General features: G+C 40.7%; 2 non-coding genes and 1 pseudogene across 2 annotated transcripts; 1 reads left to right on the forward strand and 2 right to left on the reverse strand.

Annotated features, from left to right (window-relative positions):
• The first annotated feature begins 15,070 nt into the window (after positions 1-15,070).
• Positions 15,071-15,144, forward strand: TRNAN-GUU (transfer RNA asparagine (anticodon GUU)). Its single transcript has one exon. It is a non-coding gene; the product is annotated as a tRNA-Asn (tRNA).
• Positions 15,145-15,205: 61 nt separating this feature from the next.
• TRNAS-AGA (transfer RNA serine (anticodon AGA)) lies at positions 15,206-15,287 on the reverse strand. The gene has a single exon. It is a non-coding gene; the product is annotated as a tRNA-Ser (tRNA).
• Positions 15,288-15,864: 577 nt separating this feature from the next.
• LOC145100713 (polcalcin Bet v 4 pseudogene) lies at positions 15,865-16,313 on the reverse strand (annotated as a pseudogene).
• Positions 16,314-21,835: the final 5,522 nt, after the last annotated feature.

The following is a 21,835-nucleotide window of genomic DNA, read 5'->3' on the forward strand; positions in this document are numbered from 1 at the left end:
GTACCCTGACTAAGTCCAATTAGTCTTTTACTCCGATCTCTCAAGATCCTTATCCATAGAATATAGGCAGCTTCTCCTAGGTCCTTCATAGAGAAACACTTCCCAAGCCAGGACTTAACTTCCTGTAGAGTTGGGATGTCATTTCCTATGAGTAGTATGTCATCCACATACAACACCAAAAAGCTAACTATACTCCCACTAGCCTTGACATACACGCAAGACTCATCTTCACTCCTAGAAAAGCCAAATTCTTTGACCTTTTCATCAAAGCAAAGATTCCATCTGCGAGGTGCTTGCTTCAATCCATAAATGGATTTCTCAAGCTTACACACTCTATTAGGGTACTCGTTGCTGACAAAACCCTCTGGCTGACTCATGTAAACATCTTCAGCCAACTTTCCATTAAGGAAAGCGGTTTTGACATCCATTTACCATATTTCATAGTCATGAAATGCAGCTATGGCCAACAGAACCCGAATAGACTTAATCTTGGCTACTGGAGAAAAGGTCTCATCATAGTCCACTCCAGGAATTTGAGAGAAGCCCTTTGCAACCAGTCTAGCCTTGTAAGTGTGTACTTTACCATCCATGTCGGTCTTTTTCTAGAAGACCCATTTGCACCCTACTGTCTTACGACCTGATACATTTTCAACCAAGTTCCAAACTTGATTGTCATAGATGGACTGTATTTCGCTGTCCATTGCCTCTTTCCACTTGGCTGACTCAGGGCCTGCCATGGCTTCCGCGTAACTGCTAGGTTCATCCAGACCTATCAGTGTCTTATCACTGATAAGTGTATCACCTTCTACAGTAATGTGGAATCCATAGTAATGCTCAGGAGCATTCCAAACCCTTGTGGACCGCCTCAGAGGTACAGACTTGTCAATTGGCTCAACAGGAGTTTCCTCCTCAAGTTGAGTGCTAGAGTTTGAAGTTCCTTCACCGCTTGACTCTTGAATTTCTTCAAGATCAACTTGCCTCCTACTGTTTCCTTGGCTTATGAACTCTCTCTCTAAAGAAAGCCCTCCTAGCTACAAAGACCACATTTTCACTAGGTCTGTAGAAGAGGTAACCAAAGGATTGCTGTGGGTAGCCGATGAAAATACACCTCTCGCTTCGGGGTTCGAGCTTATCATGAGTCTCGCGTCTCACGAAAGCCTCGCAACCCCAAATCTTGATGTGGTCTAGTTTGGGTACTTTACCAGTCCACATCTCGTGAGGAGTTTTGGCAACTTTCTTTGTAGGGACTAGATTAAGGATATGGGCGGCAGTCTCTAAGGCATACCCCCAAAATGAGATTAGTAGCGAAGCTCGACTCATCATGGAACGAACCATATCCAACAAGGTTCGATTACGCCTCTCAGCCACACCATTCAACTGTGGTGTCCTGGGAGGTGTCAATTGTGAGACTATCCCACATTCCCTTAGATAGTTAAGGAACTTTGAACTAAGATACTCACCACCACGATCGGATCGAAGCATCTTAATGTTCCTGCCCAATTGATTCTCGACTTCCTATTTAAATTCCTTAAACCTTTCGAAAGTCTCTGACTTATGCTTGATCAAGTAGACATATCCATATCTACTGTAATCATCAGTAAAAGTCAAATAATAATGATTAGCATCCCTTGTGGCATGTTTGAATGGTCCACACACATCCGTGTGTACAAGGTCCAACAAACCTTCACCCCTCTCACACGAGCCTGTGAAGGGTGAATTTGTCATTTTTCCAAGTAAGCATGATTCGCAACTATCATCTGAATTTAGGTCAAATGACTCCAAGACTCCATCCTTTTGGAGTTGGCCTATGCGTTTCTTGCTTATATGTCCAAGACGACAATGCCATAATGATGCTTTATCCAAGTTATTATTATTAACAGAATCAATACACGATACATTATTTCCTAAGTTATCAACCACAGATACTGTTTCATACACGCCATCACAAGGTAATGCTTTAAAATAAAGAACATTATTAAAGAAAGCATTAATCGAACCAACTTCATTATCAAACGAAAGGTGAAACCTTGTTTATACAATGCATGAAAGGAAATAATATTTCTTGCCATTTCTGGCGAATAACAACACTTATTCAAATCTAAACTGAACCCACTACTTAGCGATAAAGTATAAACTCCAATCTTGGTGACATGTAAAGCTTTCCTATTCCCCATGATCAAGTTTATTCTTCCTTGCTCCACATTCTCACTTCTTCTTAGTCCCTGCAAGTCACAACAAATGTGAATACCACAACCGGTATCAAGGACCTAAGATTTAGAATGGGGTGAGTTATTAGAAATGATAGTGTAAATACCTGCATGGTTGGGTTTAACTTTCCCATCCTTCACATCTTGCTGGTATTTTGGGCAGTTCCGCTTCCAATGTGATTTTTCATGGCAATAGAAGCATTCAGCCTTTTTTGGGTCAGAAGAAGGAGTGACGAAAACCTTTCTTGGTTCCACTTGAAGAAGAGCCATCAAGGGTCCGAGCCTTGGTACCCTTAGAAGTGCTCTTTCTCTTCTTCCCTCGATTTTTCCCGATTGCCAAAACTGGAGTAGGAGTGTTAACAACCGACTTCCCCTTAAGACCTGTTTCTGCGGTCTTGAAAAGTCCCTGAAGTTTGCTGAGTGTAACCTCTTCCTTATTCATGTGATATGTCATGCGGAATTGATCATAGCACGATGGTAAGGAGTGCAAAATGATATCTATTGCAAGCTCCTCAGGGAAGTTCACATTAAGCTTCAGCAATCGATCCACATACCTTTGCATTTTCTGCATGTGGCTCGTGACGGATTCCCCGTCCTTCATCATGGTTGTTATCATGGAGCAGATGATTTCATACCTCTCTTGTTGTGCACTTTGATGGTATCTTTCCATCAGATCTTGGTGCATTTCATAATGGTAGAAATCCTCATAAGACTTTTGGAGTTCCGTTGTCATCGTGGCCATCATGATGCATGCCACTTTCGTAGCATCCCTTTCATGTGCCTGAAAGTCAGCGATCTCCTGAGGAGTTGCAGTGGTCTCATCAATCTCCTTAAGCTCCTTGTCAAGGACATATTCTTTGTCCTCGTAGCGGGTAATCATCCTGATGTTTCTGATCCACTCATTGAAGTTGGATCCATCAAAAGTGACTTTCCCACACAATTTCATAAGGGTAAAGGAGCCATTAGGGTTAGAGCCAGAAGCAGCATTGTTTGAAGACATCTGAAGAAAAGGTCAAGATTAGTTTAGATATTAAGAGAGTCCTTAATAAACCACCCAATTGTAATATTAAGGCTAGGATCCAATCACAATATGTTATAACTTAGAAGAGGTCTGCCGTAATCCAAGCTATAACATATTTGAAAGGTAGGTGAATGACGATTCACCAATTTCCACCACGAAAACCGAAATATTAAATATTAGGTTTTTGATTGGTTCTTAGAAATTCCTAGATTCTTTGAGATTCAATGAACTTTTCAAAGGCATGTTTCAATCTCGAGTGTGCCCTCTAAGTTTTGTGACTGGGATACCGAGGATCACAAAACGAGGTGTGAAGTAACCATGCAAATTACTTGGTACCCTTAAAGTTTATCACTCAATCGATGTGCCGGTAAACCACACACGCTCCACCGATACTATAATAAACTTTAAGTCACCCTTTACCTACCTTGTTAAGTCCAACTTAGTGTGCCGGTTAACCACACATGCTCCACCAACGACTTAAACAAAGTGTAAAGTGTAATTTCATGGATTAGCACCTTATTCACATTTTTCCTAAAGTAACTAAGATTGGGAATTTAATAAAACATTTAGTTACTTTATAATATTCATCATACTTTTAATGAGAATTTATAAGTCCTTGTCTTACCCGTTCGGCTAACGACCCTCCACCGGTCAAGCAAGCGGTGGGTGAGAGTGGACACCCATTAAGTTGCCATTTTATAGGCAACAACCTTATACCCACCTTATAGACCGGCTTCGTGAATGAGGCGTACTAGCGGTAAGACGACTTTGTTCTTATACATATATATATTTATTAAATCATAATAATATAAGTATAAGGGTTGAATTTTAACTTTTAAAATTCTAAGGGTTGGAACTAAAGTTTTTAACATGACTTTACTTGTTCCAAAACTTGAGGGCAAGTTTTGTAAACTTTTAAAACTTTTCATTTCTTGTAACTTATGAGTTTATTAGAGTAATAAAAATGAAGACTCTTCATTTTTCTAACTCTTGTGTTCTTTTAATGGTTTTAACTCAAGTGACTTTTGGTTTTCCATAACTTGAGGACAAGTTATGGACTCCATTAAAACACATTATGATCAAGATTTAAACTACCACATAGGTTACATATAATTCCTATGATCATCTAAACATCATAAGATCAAGAACATGAACATGAGCACTTTCATGAATCAAAACTACACTTAAAACTTTGTAATTTTGATAACAAGTTGTTGTAAATGGAATAGCAAAGACATTACACCATCTAAAACAAGTTTTCAAGTACCAAAACAGTTTAGGGTAATGTTTCTAGTCCATTTCCAGCAACTAAAGTCGAAAATCTGCACTCTGTGGCTCCTACTCGCCGAGTGCATGAACCTACTCGGCGAGTAGGTTGAAGATACAAGTGAACTCGGCGAGTCTCCCCATGGACTCGGCGAGTTCATCAGGCAGACATCAAGTTTTTCGACTTTTTTCAACTTTTAAGCACAAATAACAAACAAACAAGCCTAGGCTCTGATACCACTGATGGGTTTTGAGCATTCTAACACTTCCTAAGTGTACATGCACCCCTAATAACCTTGGATCTATGTTTGTTTAATTATCATGCAAAGTTGAATTCCAAGGTTATATTCCTATCTAGCATACATGGGGAACAATTTCTAACTTGAATGAAAGATAGAATAACTTACCTTGTTGTTGCTTATGTTCCTTGAAACCTTGTGACCCTAGCACCCCAAGTGTGATGCCTCAAATGCTTCACACAACACCAAATGCTCTTGGAAAGACTTTTGAGAGAATACACACTACTTGAAATCGGCCTAGCCCTCTAGTTTCTTATGTGTAGCCGATTTTGGTGGAGAATGGGACTCTTATATAGTGTTGACACATCTAGGGTTACACCATGTCAACCCTAATGTGTCATGACTCTTCATTTCCATGACCCATGGGTTTGTAACTCCCATGGAGCATCCTATGGGTAGAACCCAACTTGATAATCCATGGAGCCTCTTAGCCCACTATACAAGATATGAATGATTTACATAATCAACCCATATATTTAATTAGTTATCTTTTGATCACTTAATTAGTTCCAAATTAATTATTTGATCAAACTAATCAAATAATATTATTAATTTATTAGAACTTATAATATATTAATAATCTCCAAGTGTTATTTCTCTCATTTAGTCTATCCAATTGCATGGTGCCATGCAACCCAAATGGACCATGCCGGGTCGGGTCAAGTACTGACCCGAAATAGTTATGGACTTAGACACCTTATCCAACAGAAGAGTCCCAATCTTTTCTGGTTGAGCCGTGAATCGGTGAGTCAAGGGGATGACTCGGTGAGTTGTATGTGAGTGGACTCAGAGTTGTTGAACTCGGCGAGTCTCGGGGTGACTCGGCGAGTTGAGTCGCAGATTGGAGAATTTCTGAGCATGGGGACTCGGCGAGTCATCGGGTTGACTCGACGAGTAGAGTCGGTCAGGGGTTGACTTTGACCAAGGGTTGACCAGTGGTTTCCAGGGGCAGTTTGGTAATTGTTGGATATTGCTTTGAGTATAGTAGCCTTGGTGGTTGTCCAGTGGTGGAGATCGTATCAGTGATCGGAGCAGCCTGGGTTATCTGTTCAGTCAGCAGTTTCGAGGTGAGCTATCCTCACTATATCAACAGGGTCTAAGGCACCAAGGCCGACCCTTATCGGATTGAGATCCGGGTATTTGTTGTTATGTTATTGCTTTGATATGTTTACATCCTGGTAGCTAGGATGGTATATGTTAGAGACCTGGTTGAGATAGGTATCCTGAGATGTAGGGTGATGCTATGCTAGTGACCGGTTAGGTCAGTATCCTGGTTAGGATGATGATATGTTATGTGATCTGTTGATCGGCTTGTTGACTGTGAATTGCTATATGATTTTATGTTTATGTGCACATGGTTGTTTGGACTGGAGTTGGGTTGAGGCGGATCCTGCTTTATGTTGTAGGCCAAGATACCCAGGGCGGACCGGTTGTCTCGAAGGCCCAGCGAGCGGTCCAGATAGGCTGTAGGCCCCAAGAGGGCGGACCAGATGTACCGAGGCTCGGAGAGTGGACCAGGTTGACTGAAGGCCCAGTGCGGGCGGACCAGTCATACTGTAGACTCAAAGAGTGGACCAGGTGGATTGAAGGCCCGGTGTGGGTGGACCAATCACACTGCAGACTCGATGTATGTGGTTAGATTCGGAGAGTGGACCAGGTGAATTGAAGGCCCGGTGCGGGCGGACCAATCACACTGTAGACTCGAGGTATATAGCTAGACTCGGAGGGTGGACCAGGTGGACTGTTGGCCGGTGCGACGGACCAGTCACACAGTAGACCCGAAGTGCATGGCTCTTTTGTGATCGAATATGTTATGGCATGTTATGCATGTATGGTATATGTGGTTGGTATTTTGGGGATATCTCACTAAGCTTTCGGGCTTACAGTTGTGGTTTAATGTTTTTCAGGTTCTTCAGGAGACCGTGGCATGGCGAAGGCGTGATCGTACCGCTCCTCGTGTTTGTATTGTGATGAGATTCTGGGAACACTTAAAATAAATTGTATTGAAAACGTTTTTGTTATAACTTTAATGGAATCGGGTTGTTTTCGAAAATTTTAAATTGGTTGAAATTTTTGGTCGTTACAAGTTGGTATCAGAGCCTTGGTTTGAGTGAATTGGAGAAACACTCGTGTGACTCCAGTCTCAAATCGAGGAGAGTTTTCAAAAAAGAATTTAAAATGGTTTTCAAAATGAGTAAAGGAGGACGCGGAGGTACGATCAGCCGGAGCCAGTAAGTAACCCCAAAATACCATGCATATTATTTGTTTTTGAGCTTTGATAGAACAGCATGCTAGTGCTAGGCTAGGGATCTTCAGGATTTCATGATAATGTTGCGTGATTTGTGATGCCTGTAGCCTAGGGTTTCCTTGTGAGAGATTTCTAGTGTTCCTCTTGTTGTGAGGGTTGAGCGTTGTTATACATGTTTTCACTAGGGTGTTGTGGTAGTACTTCATACAAATATGGGTAGGTGTGGAAGGTAGTATGGGCCCGTACTACTGAAAGCACAGGACCTATACGCGTATCAGGGAAACCATGACCTCTAGGGTTAGGTTGAGAGAGTTGGTTCCCGAGATAGTGGGAAGTGTCTGAGATTTTGTGTGGTGTTTTTCAGTATGGAGATTCCAAGGCATGCTGGGAGTGGATCCGGATCAGGATTGGGAGCAGGAGAGGGAGTTCCGGGCGGGTCAGTACCGCCCGAGGTTATTGGTCAGATGAGCGCGTACGAGTTGGATGCGAGGATTCGTGAGATCCTGCGTGATGAGATTGCTGAGTTGTTCTGGGCTGAGTTGCCGGAGCTGTTTGGGTCGATCAAGACTGTCATGGTTGAGTATTTTGATGAGCGCTATGCAGCTCTCACAGAGACGGCTGCCGCGGCGGCTACAGCAACTATAGCAGCGGCAGGGGAGGTGCTGGTCGGGGCTTTCAGTATCGAGACTTCGATAATACGAAGCCTCCCACCTTCGATGGAGTTCAGGACCCGATTGTTGCTATGAGGTGGTTATCGGACGTGGAGGGGTGTTTCTTCACGTGTTCATGCCCTGCTAAGCAGAGGGTGAGGTGTGCTCTGAACCTGTTGAGGCTCGGGGCGAAGGATTGGTGGAGATTGACCACGGGGTCATATTCGGATGCGCAGAGGGCTGCGGTTTCATGGGATCAGTTCAGGGAGATGTTCAGCAGTCGCTATGTTCTGCGACTTGAAAGGGAGAGATTGGCTCAGGAGTTCCTTGAGCTGAAGCAGGATTCAGAGTCGGTGACTGAGATCACCAGGATGTTCACTGAGAGGGCGATGTTCTGCCCTGAGTTCGCTTCGAAGCAGGCTCAGATGTCTCGATATCTGAGCATGCTCAAGAGGGATATTAGACAGTTTGTGTCTACGTAGAGGTGCGAGACCTTGTTGGAGTTGCAGGAGGCCGCCAGGCAGCGCGAGTTAGAGATTGAGTTACAAATGCGTGAGTTGAGGCAGGCTCCAGTGCAGTTGCAGCCGACGCCAAAACGGTCCAAGACCGTTGATTCTAGAGTGGGGGATCTGAGTAGCCACACTTGTGGAAAGTGTGGAAGAAGTCACACCGGATTTTGTAGGTCCGATGGTGCATGCCGCAAATGCGGAAAGGAGGGGCACTATGTGAGGGATTGTCGGCAGTCAACGCCGGTTCGGGATTTGAGGATTTGTTACCATTGTCATCAGGTTGGACATTTGAGGGTCAACTGTCCACAGCTCGCTGCAGGACCGGTGCAGGCTCCAGCACCGGCCACTTTGAGGATCACGGGTGGAGGTCAGGGTGGAGCGAAGCCCCCAAGGGCTCAGGGTCGTGCTTTTCAGCTTGCAGCAGAGGAGGTCGGAGCAGTGCCGGATGCAGCTGCGGGTATGTTTCTTCCTTGATGTCTTGTTATCTTATGATTATTGTGGATTATTGTTTATGTGCTAGTAATCTTTGTGTGGTTCTTGGTGTGGTATTTGTTGTTTTTGAGAGTTATGGTATGATTATGGGTTAGTGCTGGGAATTTCGTTGGTTATCATTCATGGGGTTGTTAGTGGGAATCTGGCGTTGGTCTGAATTTCGGGTAGCATCTGCCTTCTGAGGAGTGGTTAGTTGCAGATTGAGTTTCTTTCGAGCGGGAGGATCAATGTGGAAATGTGATGTTGTGAAGGTTGCTAGTGCTAGTGGGAAATCAGTACGCGTGTAAGTGTGGTGTTGTGTAGGGTTGTTTTGGGAGGTCGGTGATAGCGACCGGTGGTTGATAGTCAGTGCCCTAAGTGGGGGAGAATTGGAAAATTCTCCGGATGATCGATGAGTATGTGAGATTGTTGAGCTGTCTGGGATTCAGCAGTGTTCTGTCAGCCAAGAGCATAGGCTGGCATGAGTAAGTGGCAGGCATGCGGGGCGGAATACAGACCAAGGGTACTTATTTGCGGAGGATCTGGGATCAGGCCGGGATTGAGTTGTGTGATGGAGATAGAGTTCAGAACCCCTAGAGGGCTAGAACGGTATGCATGGGAAGATTTCCCAGAGAGATAACTCGGAATGATGAATGCTAGTTGAGCGGTCTGGATAGACTGAAGGCCGGTAGGCGTACCAGTAAGGCCGAAGGCTCGGAGAACGGTCCAGCTAAACTGAAGGCACTGAAAGCGGTCCAGATTGGATGAAGGTTCTGAGAGTGGTCTAGATTGGCTGAAGGCCTGGTGAGGCGGTCCAGTCATGCTGAAGACTCTGCAGGTATTGTTGGATTCGGTTCAAGGATATGGATGGTGTATGTTGCAGTGTGATTGCATTAGAAGGTCTGGTCCCGGGTAGTGATCTTGATTAGTTGAGATAGTGCATGGGCTTGAGGGTCCCTGCGATCAGAGTCAGAGCATGTGTGTTGGATGGATAGCGGTTACGCTATGAAGGAGTGGTGTAGCATTGGAAAAGCACCGCGGCACTTGTCGGAGTGACAAGGCGGCCAAGTGGATTCCTTGGTAAAGGAATGAGAGAGGAGTGTAACTACGAGAGGGAGTGCAAGTTCACAGAAGTGAAAGCAGCAGAGTAGAGTTATGATTAGAGTGATCCAAGTATGGTCATTGAGCAGTGTATTTGTGAAAGTGGGATTAAATCACATCCGGTTTGGGATGTCTGTTGAGGTCGCGGAAGGAATTCCACGGGTATAGAGCCAAGAGGCTCGGAAGGGATGCAGGGAGGGAGTCTCGGGCTCTTAGTGTGATTCTGATCAGGGAAGTGCGTATGTAGCAGTGGTTCATCCTGGGGGATGTTTGGAGATGTCATCAGTGTATTGGGTTTTCCCAACCTGAGGGTGCTAGAGTTAGTTCAACATGTGTATGTGATTGCAAGAGGAGAACTCATGGGAGTTGCTCTGAAGAATGTGTCTTTCTGTCAGCAAAATGACTAGAGTTGGACTCGAATCAGGAATCCGGTGGTGCATGGTTATTTCTAACTCATATGGGTCGAGTGATGGTTGTGATTTGGAGCAGTGTTGCATCATGGGTAGTACTCAGTTGTTAAGTGGAGTTATCAGAGGGTAAAGCTGGTGGCCGGCTTGAGTCAGTGGTTAGGACACCGTAAGAAAGGAAAAAGTGAGCTTCTGGTTTCTATGGTTATGTTTTGAGGAACCTAGTTGGGTTAATGCCAGGTGGTGCGTGGCGGGAGTATTTCTAGAGTTGAGTCGTTGCAGGCTTCGAGGACGAAGCCTAATTTAAGTGGGGGAGAATTGTAACATCCCTAAATATCAAGAGTAGACTTGAAGGGCTAAAAGAGTATATTGGAAAAAGAGGAACTCGACGAGTCCATGGGTGGACTCGGCGAGTAGGGTCGCGAATTGGTTACATGTTAAGTGGCCGACTCGGCGAGTCAGAGGCTGGACTCGGCGAGTAGGCGCTGAGTGGAGAAAACCCTAATTCTCGGGGTTAAGCCCTATATAAAGAACATAACATTCATTCCCCCAACCTCTTTACTCATCCTCAAGTCCAAAAACCCTAACCTTCGTGTGTGAGTGGATCAAGTTGCATTTGGAATCTTGGAGAAGCAATTATTGAGGAAATCTTGAAGGGTAGGAGGCTTGGAGCAAAGGGCTTTGCTTGGATTCGAGTTTCATTGCTGTTGGGGCGTTCTTTTGAGGTATTATCTCGTTCTTGGGCTGTTACTCATATAGATTCATCATCTTGGGGTTTATGGGAGCTCATCTTGGTATGTTTTGGAGTTTGGAGGTTAGATCTAAGGTTGCTACCTCAGATCTGGAGTGGTGATGGTCCAAATATGCATAAAGTCCTTGTGTTTGAGTGTTTAGTGAAGCCATCATGTCCCAAACCCTAGCCCTAGAGTGTAAAAGGCCTAGATCTCTTTGGATTCACGTAAAGTTTGCCACTTTACGTGATGGATGGGTTGTAGGAGGCTAGATCTATGTTTTGGATCAATTGCATGGCCTGGAATGCTTCTGTATGGATTTAGACCGGTGGTACTCGGCGAGTCACATGGGTAGAATCGGCGAGTAGCTTGAAGATGAGCTGAAACTCGACGAGTTGGAAGAACAACTTGGCGAGTAGGTTGAAGATAGCCTTAGACTCGACGAGTCTGTTCTTGGACTCGGCGGGTCTTGTCAAAGAGTCCCAATCTTTTTTGGTTGAGCCGTGAATCGGTGAGTCAAGGGGATGACTCGGTGAGTTGTATGTGAGTGGACTCAGAGTTGTTGAACTCGGCGAGTCTCGGGGTGACTCGGAGAGTTGAGTCGTGGATTGGAGAATTTCTGAGCATGGGAACTCGGCGAGTAGAGTCAGTCAGGGGTTGACTTTGACCAAGGGTTGACCAGTGGTTTCCCGGGGCAGTTTGGTAATTGTTGGAGTGGTGGAGATCGTATCAGTGATCGGAGCAGCTTGGGTTATCTGTTCAGTCAGCAGTTTCGAGGTGATTTATCCTCACTATATCAACAGGGTCTAAGGCACCAAGGCCGGCCCTTATCGGATTGAGATCCGGGTATTTGTTGTTATGTTATTGCTTTGATATGTTTACATCCTGGTAGCTAGGATGGTATATGTTAGAGACCTGGTTGAGATAGGTATCCTGAGATGTAGGGTGATGCTATGCTAGTGACCGGTTAGGTCGGTATCCTGGTTAGGATGATGATATGTTATGTGATCTGTTGATCGGCTTGTTGACTATGAATTGCTATATGATTTTATGTTTATGTGCACATGGTTGTTTGGACTGGAGTTGGGTTGAGGCGGGTCCTGCTTTGTGCTGTAGGCCAAGATACCCAGGGCGGACCGGTTGTCCCGAAGGCCCAGCGAGCGGTCCGGATAGGCTGTAGGCCCCAAGAGGGCGGACCAGTCATATTGTAGACTCAGAGAGTGGACCAGGTGGATTGAAGGCCCGGTGCGGGCGAACCAATCACACTACAGACTCGATGTATGTGGTTAGATTCGGAGAGTGGACCAGGTGGATTGAAGGCCCGGTGCGGGCGGACCAATCACACTGTAGAGTCGAGGTATATAGCTAGACTCGGAGGGTGGACCAGGTGGACTGTTGGCCGGTGCGACGGACCAGTCACACAGTAGACCCGAAGTGCATGGCTCTTTTGTGATCGGATATGTTATGGCATGTTATGCATGTATGGTATATGTGGTTGGTATTTTGGGGATATCTCACTAAGCTTTCAGGCTTACAGTTGTGGTTTAATGTTTTTTAGGTTCTTCAGGAGACCGTGGCAAGGCGAAGGCGTGATCGTACCGCTCCTCGTGTTTATATTGTGATGAGATTCTGAAAACACTTAAAATAAATTGTATTGAAAACGTTTTTGTTATAACTTTAATGGAATCGGGTTGTTTTCGAAAATTTTAAATTGGTTGAAATTTTTGGTCGTTACATTAGGTTTAGGGCTTCATGTGTGAATTTTGATTCGAATTGGTTTTGAATTAATAACATGTATAACATAATACTTAGGGTTACAAGAATTCTCCAAAAGTAATTACACATGGATAGAATTTCCTAACCTTAAAGTACTAGTTGTGACAAATAAGCACTTTACTGTCAAAAAAATAAAGTTTAGAACTTTCTTGTCAAATCGATGAAAATATTGGGACTTGAGTGTATATACCCCCTAAAATTAACCTTGTATATGAAGTTGCCCTAATAGTGATAAAGAATCCACAACGACACAACAACCCATGTCTTCTGAAAGATTAAAAAGTGCATATAATATTATACTTAATTAAAAGCACAAAATGTTTCAAAAAAGTACATAAGAATGACTATCATCAAATTACCTCAATGGAAAAGGGCAAGCTTCATATACTTAGAGGTTGATATACAAGAACTTAGGGTTCACCAAATCAAATAGTTGGTATCTGTGTAGAAGAACGAACCAAAGTTGGAATTGAGTTATGGTATCAAAGTCGATGGAAAGGAGTTGTTATGAGAGTAGGAAACTAGAGATGTCAACACTGACATGGATGATAGCCATGACATATCAAAACGAGTAGTAGTTCTCTTTCATTCTCATTGTGAGTACATTAATTAAGCGTCAATGGAAGAGGGGTAACAATGAAGGCCATCATTTCAACAATATCAAATTAGAAGAACCCAAACAAAGTCACCTGGCCCGGCGGGAAGAGATCTCAGCCGAACAGAAAGACGTAAACAGGGAACGATTATTAAATGGTTTTTTTAGATACTTGAGGCGTGGGAAGGAGAAATCAAGAACTGAAGAACATAAGATTAAAAAAACATCACATTAATCTGCTTTGAAAGAAGCAAATGGAGATGTATTGAAAGCTACCTGCAAAACAAATGCCCTGTTGAAATAAGTTCCACGTGTAACCATCGATGATTCATCTATTTGAGGTGGAAAAGGGAAGCAGGAGGTGGCAAGCAGCTTGGAAAGTCTTTGTGAAGAAATTGATATGAGGCGGTGTGAACCAAACGCCCAACGTGAGGTAAGGATGACCGGGGGATGAAAGTTGGCAGGGAGCTTACCACTGTATACGATAAAAGTCGCCGCCCACAACCTTCTTATTGGAGGAAGGAAGACGGTTATCGACGTGGATCTTAAGTTCACATCTTTAACATATACATAATGTTATATATATATATATATATATATATATATATATATATATATATATATATATATATATATATAAACACATACAGAAACACACACATCATGCACACATTAGTACATATATTTGTATTAGGAGTCTCTAAAGAATGTCTCCTTGTGTCCATGCCTAGATGTTAAGTTTGTAATGAAGTTATATTTTAACTTTAGATGTTGGTAATGGTAGTTACTAATGTTTTATGACCTTACACAATATTGACTTGTTTATTTATTTGGTTTGTTTAACATATTTAAGCGTGTCAGGGTTTCCGCCAAGAAAGAGATACTTATGAATTTTTTGACTGACCTGGTAGAAGGAATGTCAACCCTTTGACCGGCTGACGTACTGGTTTTTGGATAGGTTGGAGCGAAACACATTTATGTGGACCTTACAGGGGTATCCCCTCTCGTAGGCTTGAGGGCTTGGGGTTTACAGGCGGGACATACTGCTTTAAAAGTTGCTACATGCAAAGTCAAAAAACATGAATCCTGCTTGGAAAATCAACACATGTTCATACCATTTATATTTGATAGGTTTGGTTTCCTTGTGTTGGATGTGAAGAAACTTCTTAATACAGTATAATAGATAATTCATAACAATGTTACATTTTTAGATCTACGGATATAGTTTTCAAAATAATTTATTTTATCATACAAAATGTTTAGCGACGATGTTTGTTGCCCATTTGACTTTTCACTCATTATATCAATGTGATCACTTTTTTATTTATAAAACAAAACTAATCATAAAGCAATAAAAAAATTCTGCATCCATTATATTTCGTACCACGTACGCCTATTAAATATAAGTGGAATGTCCTATTAATTAGCCAGATCCAATTATAATGCAACTTACGATGAAATATTCTAGAACACATTGAACAAAACTTACATAATAATAACTAGTTTCGGTATCCGTCAACGTATAACAACCAAAAGTTCATATTCAACTATATTGTATACTTTCTTTGCATTAAATCCATTGAGTATCTAATCCAACGGTATCAGATGTTGCTCTCATTCGTTAAAATTGAATGTTGAAGTCTTACTTGTGCAATATTTAAAATTATAAGTAGTTTATGAATATAGTAAATTTGACCTTACAAATTAAATAGGTTATTGTCATACGTCAAATTAAACAATTATTTTTATATTACTTATTTTAAAACACTAATTTCATGTTTGTGATGTAGCTGGAATAGCTCAGTTGGTTAGAGCGTGTGGCTGTTAACCACAAGGTCGGAGGTTCAAGCCCTCCTTCTAGCGATATTTAATCATTTTTATTTTGTTTCTAAAATGAAGAAAAGAAAAAAACTTAAAGTTAAAACGTGAGCGGCAGGATTCGAACCTGCGCGGGCAAAGCCCACATGATTTCTAGTCATGCCCGATAACCACTCCGGCACGCTCACATTATGATTAATTGTTACTAATTCTATTAACACTTTTACTAGTTATTTATTTTATTTATTATTTTTTTTTATATATATAACAGTTATTTTTATATATTGCTTTTATAGCTAACTATGTTAATTGTTCAGCTGTGGATCCAATTTTCATCAGTTTATGCTTTTTATGATTTATATCTTATATTGGTTATATGATTGGGCAATTGAGAAACCAGCATCTTGCAGTCTTAATGATATGGTGATTTTATATCATTATCACATGTAAAAAATATTTAAATAATTTATTTATTTATCATTCAAAATTGTTATTCACAAAGTTTCCATTTTAATTCAACATTAATTTCTGATATAAGAGTAGAACACTAATTTTATGTCATTCAGCATAAGTATGAGCAATAGTTTTCATTTACTGTTTATTCAAATCATAACTTATTTATTCATGCTAACGGAATTAAAAACACGTGCCATAGGTTTTGTTCAAAATCTTTCACTTTTTTAATGACAAAATATTTTTATTAAAGAAAGACTAATTGGAAAACCAAATACAAATATAAAACGATTACTTTTAAAGCATGTCGCATTTAATTATCCCAACAATAAATATAAAGGAAGGAAAAGAAAACAAGTAATGTTTCCTTTTCAACTCTTAAAATCTGTCAAAAGAAAATTTCTACTTCTTCTTAAACTATACATCAAATGACAACATTACTTGTAAGAAACCTTAGAGAAATCTATAACAAAACAAATACATTCGTTCTCAAAAAGATTATTATAACAACCTTGCGACATCTTTCATCAATAATCTATTAGCATTATAAAAATCTGTAAATTCCTGAAACGATATGTACCCATCTCCATCTGTATCAAGTTTAGTCATCATACGTTGGATTTGCTCATCTGACACACAACCGAGTGTCTTCAAGTTTTTCGCGAGCTCAGCTGCCGAGACTTTTCCATCTCCGTTGTCATCAAAGCGTTTAAAAATCCATTCCCGTTCTTCTAAAGTATCGTCCGCCATTATGCTTTTCTAATAATTACATTGACATTGTTGGTTTTGATTTTATGTTTTTACTTAAATATGTGTTTGATTTGTTTTGAGCCAGAAGATATTAATGATGAACCCATAAATTGGTGAACATGCATGGTTGTCCCTTAATCACGGATTGCCTCCTATTTTTTGTGATGTAAATACTAAACATAATTAGAATCAGCCATTTTCCACAACATAAACCTTATAAAGAAAATTTAGAAAGATTTAGGTGATGATTGTTTTTTTAGAGGTAAAATGTATGCAGTTTGCGGATCATATTTGTAGACATCTACAGACGAAGAGGTGGACCAAACATCTGCAGTATATAAGAAAAATATTATTTGTTTTTTTAAAGTCTGCATGTTTTGTAAAAAAATATTTAAATAAATTGCTTTTTTGAAACTTAAAAGACTATTTCAATCATTATTGTTTTACAATGTCCAAATTAAATGTATACAACTATCATTATAATTTTTTTAATTTTTTTTTAATTTTTAAATTTTTTATTAATATTTAAAATTCAAAATATTTATTTTATATAATTAGAAAACACATTAATTATTATGTTTTCATGTATTCGTCGTCTAACTTATTAAATTATTGGATATTACTTTTAAAACTACTATATTTCTACACGCATTATTTTAAATAGAATTATATTTTAAGTGATATTTGAAGTAATGCTAATTGAAAAAAAAGAGTATGGTGTAGAAAACAAGGGTGAGACTTTTATATAAAGAAGACATAACTGAATATAAAATTGAATAGCAGTGGCCTTTTGATTTTTATAATAATAATTAAGGGTTGCGTCACTTTTTTTTTAATTTTATATAAATTACAAGAACATATGGTTGAAGAGGTAAGAAGTGGATGAATCAAATCTGTTCAAAAGAGAGGACGTGCATACCTTTTTAAATCTGTGGTCTTTTAAAAAACAAACGGTCTGCAAGTTTAAATGTTTGCGTGCCATCTGCACAACGCATACAAAAGTGGCCAAGAAGTGATTTTGAGAAAAAACAAACAACATCTTAGTTATTAAACTGTCTAAACTTAAGCCTCAATTGACTATAAACCGTTAATCTAATGATGAAGTTTTATTAAGCTGAAATAAGTCATCCATTTACCACCAATATTGATTAGCTTCATTGAACAAATAACTTGGATGTTGAATGGAAAACCTTCCGTGAAAAGTTAATGACAGTATCTATATAGTATCTATATGGTTAAGGGTGGAAAAGATAGACATTCTTAATTAAAACCAATGTACTCTTTGTATGTGTAATGATAAGATATATGCTTCATTATCAAGATTTGGAAGAGATGAGAAGTAGTAGTGGGCTATATCGAAAGCACCCTCTCTCTCGAACAAATAATCTCATCATATATCGGGTCGAGCAACCGCATCAGCAGCGGAGTTCAGAACCTGATGAAAGTGTCAAAAACGACCTACCCAATTCCAATAAGGGATTTTGTGTTACTAATGATCAACTACAAGAATCATACATGACAGAGACACATAAATCGTACCTTCTGACACACATAATCCCCTCATTAACAGTATAATACTGTGACATCCCCAAAATCTCGACCAGAAAAAGACCGATTTCATTTATGTTTTTTAAAATAATTTCAGAGTAAATCCTTTTGATTTAAAAGTGTTGCGGAATTTGTTCCCAAAACAAAACACGATAAAATAATATTTACCAAAGCATTTTATCAAGAGATGCATTTTCATTATATAATCAAAACTCGGGATGTCATGTTCCGATACAGACCATAAAGCATAAACGATAACATTACAAGTCATTTAACAAATATATACATATACAGACTTGTAAACAAAACAACTTGATGATTCAACCATCTTATGCCCTCGCGCCACTACCTGTAATACAAATAAAACTGAGTGGGTCAGGCTTGGGAGCCTGGTGAGCATATAGGGTTTTCAACCCACAATAAATAAATTATATTTAATTTCACCAACCAATTAGTATCCCGATTACCCATTCCCGTTATCCTCACTTTACGTCCCTAAAATAACATCTTTCTCAAGGGACCTAATCTAGGATTTTCATCGGGACGGACATCACTGCGAAGGGGTTTCCTCAATAATAGATATCCTAAAGGCAACCATGAGGAGGATAGAGTACACCGGTGAACATACCGTTCACAACACCTACAGGTTATGAACCTGCTAGTCTTCCACTGAACTGTCTAGAAAGAGTCCGTGGTCGTTATCCATACTCCGTTGAATAACTAGATCAACAACAACAACAACATCGAGGCCTCTCATCTGTTTATTACACACCAACTATCTACCCATATTCTACCCAACATATTAGTAGATAAAATATATACTTTCATACATAGTTTGAAACCTGATATCATTTTCATTCAATATATATTCCACATAACAGATGAGGCATACCCACGTAACACGTATTTCATAGAAAGCAATTCAGATCTATGTGATGGAAGAGGGTGAACATACATTCACACACATAACAACAAATTCTACACATAACACGTATTTCGTATAAAATACTACTTAATCATGCGTTAGAAGAAAGTAACTACACACTCACACATATAAACAACAATATACTTAATACACTCGAACCATACTTGTTTTATTATCGTGTTTATGAAAGGTAGTATACACTCACTTGATCAGAAGACGATCAGACAGCACTACGAATTGCAGAAGTAGTAATCCTCAGCAGATCTGGAAGATCTTCACAAAAATCGAACTTCTCGCGGGCAGAGCTTCGACTCGGGAACCGCACTTCTCGGGATCTTCGGGATCTCGGGACTTGCCTCGGGGCTCGAGAATGATACCGGGGCTTCGGGGTATTTCTGGAACGCAAATTGATGCAAAACGGGAGAGAGAAGAGAGAAAATGAACAAAACTCTCGGCTGCCCTCGCAAGCCTTTTATAGAGGCTGAGCCTCGCACGTACGCGGGGCGTACAGGTCCGAAATCGTCACTGCGTTCGTCATCCGAAACCACTTGCTGCGAGTGTCGATATCTTCGGAGTACGCGGGGCATACACGAGTACGCGGGGCGTACCTCGGATGAGTCCGATGACTCGTCCTCGGATAATACCGGAATTTTCAATTAAAAATAAATACAAATTAATTAATAAACTTCGGAAATTCATATCTTCTTCATACGAACTCCGTTTTCGACGTTCTTTATATCCACGAGAAGGTGAGACTACGCTCTACAACTTTCGTTTAGACTCCGTCGGCTAATTTTGACTTTATTTTTATTATTTATTTTTAATAGGCCGCGACAGAAAATCTTCGTTATAAATTCATAACTTCTTCGTTTGACGTCCGTTCTCGCCTAACTTTTTATCGCTTCAATACCAACAACGAGACCTTCGATCCTCATTTAGAATGCTTCGGCTAAAAACCGCTCGATCTCAAATCGAGTATTTCAGGTTGCATACCGCAAAGTCAAAACTTCGATAAATCATAACTTCCTCATACGAAGTCAGATTTGGGCGTTCTATATATATTCGGAAACCTCGTTTCAACTACTACAACATTATCCAAAGATATTAAGTTTATTTTACACTTAAATTTTGACGCTTATTTTTATTCTTAATTAATCAAACCACATAATTAAGCAATTAAGCACAAAACACATACTACTCAAATAATACACTCTTATTATTTCAAAACGGGTTACAAAGGTTAACCTAGACTATTACATTGCTAAAAATGGGAAGCCCGGAAACACAGGCGTTACAATTCTCTCCACCTTAGAATGATTCCGTCCCCGGAATCACACATCAACAAACAAATGCGGATACCGACCCATCATGTCACTCTCCGTCTCCCAGGTGAGATTCGGCCCATTCGTGTGTTTCCATCGGACAAGCACTAACCCAACCATCTTGCGTCGCAATTTCTTAGTCTTTCGGTCAACAATTGCCTCTGGTTCCTCAATTAACCTTTTGTTCTCATCGATTCTCAACTCCTAAAGTGGAATCATGTTGGGAACTTCTCCCGTGAACTTCCTCAAATAACACACATGAAAAGTGTTATGAATTCCATTCAGTTCTTCTGGTAGTTCGAGCTTGTAAGCTTGGTTCCCAATTCTCTGAAGAACTTTAAACGGTCCAATAAACCTTGGACTCAACTTTCCCCTTTTACCAAATCTTATAAGTCCCTTCCACGGCGAGACTTTAAGCAAAACCGAATCCCCAACCTCAAAAGTCATCGGTCTTCGCTTCTTGTCAGCATAGCTCTTTTGACGATCTTGAGCTGCTAACATTCTTTCCCTAATTATTTTCAACTTTTCAGCAGTTTGATGAACCAACTCCGGTCCCATAAACTGCTTTTCCCCATCCTCAAGCCAACAAGACGGCGTACGACACTTCTGTCCATACAAAGCTTGGTAAGGTGCCATCTTAATGCTCGAGTGGAAACTATTATTGTAGGAAAATTCTACCGAAGGTAAATGTTCATCCCAATTACCTAAGAATTCCAAGGTACATGCTCTTAGCATATCTTCAAGCGTTTGTATCGTTCTTTCGCTCTGACCATCAGTCTGCGGATGGTAAGCTGTACTTAAACATAACTTGGTACCCAATTCCTCTTGTAGACTTTTCCAAAATTGTGAGGTGAAACGGCTATCATGATCCGACACAATCGTTAACGGAACACCGTGAAGCCTCACAATTTCCTTCACGTAAGAATTCGCAAGCTTCTCCATAGACCATTTCTCCTTGGCCGCTATGAAATGTGCACTCTTAGTGAATCGATCAGCGACCACCCAAATCATGTCGTGACCATTCTTTGTTCTGGGCAGTTTAGTGACAAAATCCATAGCAATGTCTTCCCACTTACCCATTGGCACAGGCAAAGGTTCTAAACTCCCGTACGGTTTCTGATGTTGTGTCTTCACTCTCGCGCAAGTCACACACTCAGCCACATACTTTGCAACATCAAGCTTCATCGTCGGCCACCAGTAGTAGGGTTTCAGGTCCCTATACATTTTAGTGCTACCCGGATGAATCGAGTACATGGTCTTGTGAGCTTCTTCCATCAGAAGATCTCTGACTCCTCCGGACTTAGGTACCCAAATCCGATCTTGGAACACCTTCAGTCCGTGACTGTTTACACTGAACACTAACGTTTTGCCCAAACGTTCCTCCTTTCGGTCATTTTTCTCAGAAGCTTCGCTTTGAGCTTTCTTTATACTTTCCACAATAGTCGAGACAACTTCAATTCTCAACGCTCTTGGCCTTTTCCTTTCAAGATTGACTTTCCGACTGAGAGCATCAGCAACAACATTAGCTTTACCGGGGTGGTAAAGTATCTCGCAGTCGTAGTCCTTAAGTAATTCCAGCCATCGCCGTTGCCTCATATTCAATTCCTTCTGATTAAAGAGATATTGGAGACTCTTATGATCAGTGAAAAGTTTGCACTTCGTGCCATAGAGGTAATGCCTCCATATTTTCAGAGCGACAACTACCGCTGCCAACTCCAAATCATGAGTCGGGTAATTC

The sequence above is a fragment of the Lactuca serriola genome, chromosome 4, assembly GCF_051521515.1.
Source record: "Lactuca serriola cultivar US96UC23 chromosome 4, Lser_US96UC23_V15, whole genome shotgun sequence".
NCBI lineage: Eukaryota > Viridiplantae > Streptophyta > Magnoliopsida > Asterales > Asteraceae > Lactuca > Lactuca serriola.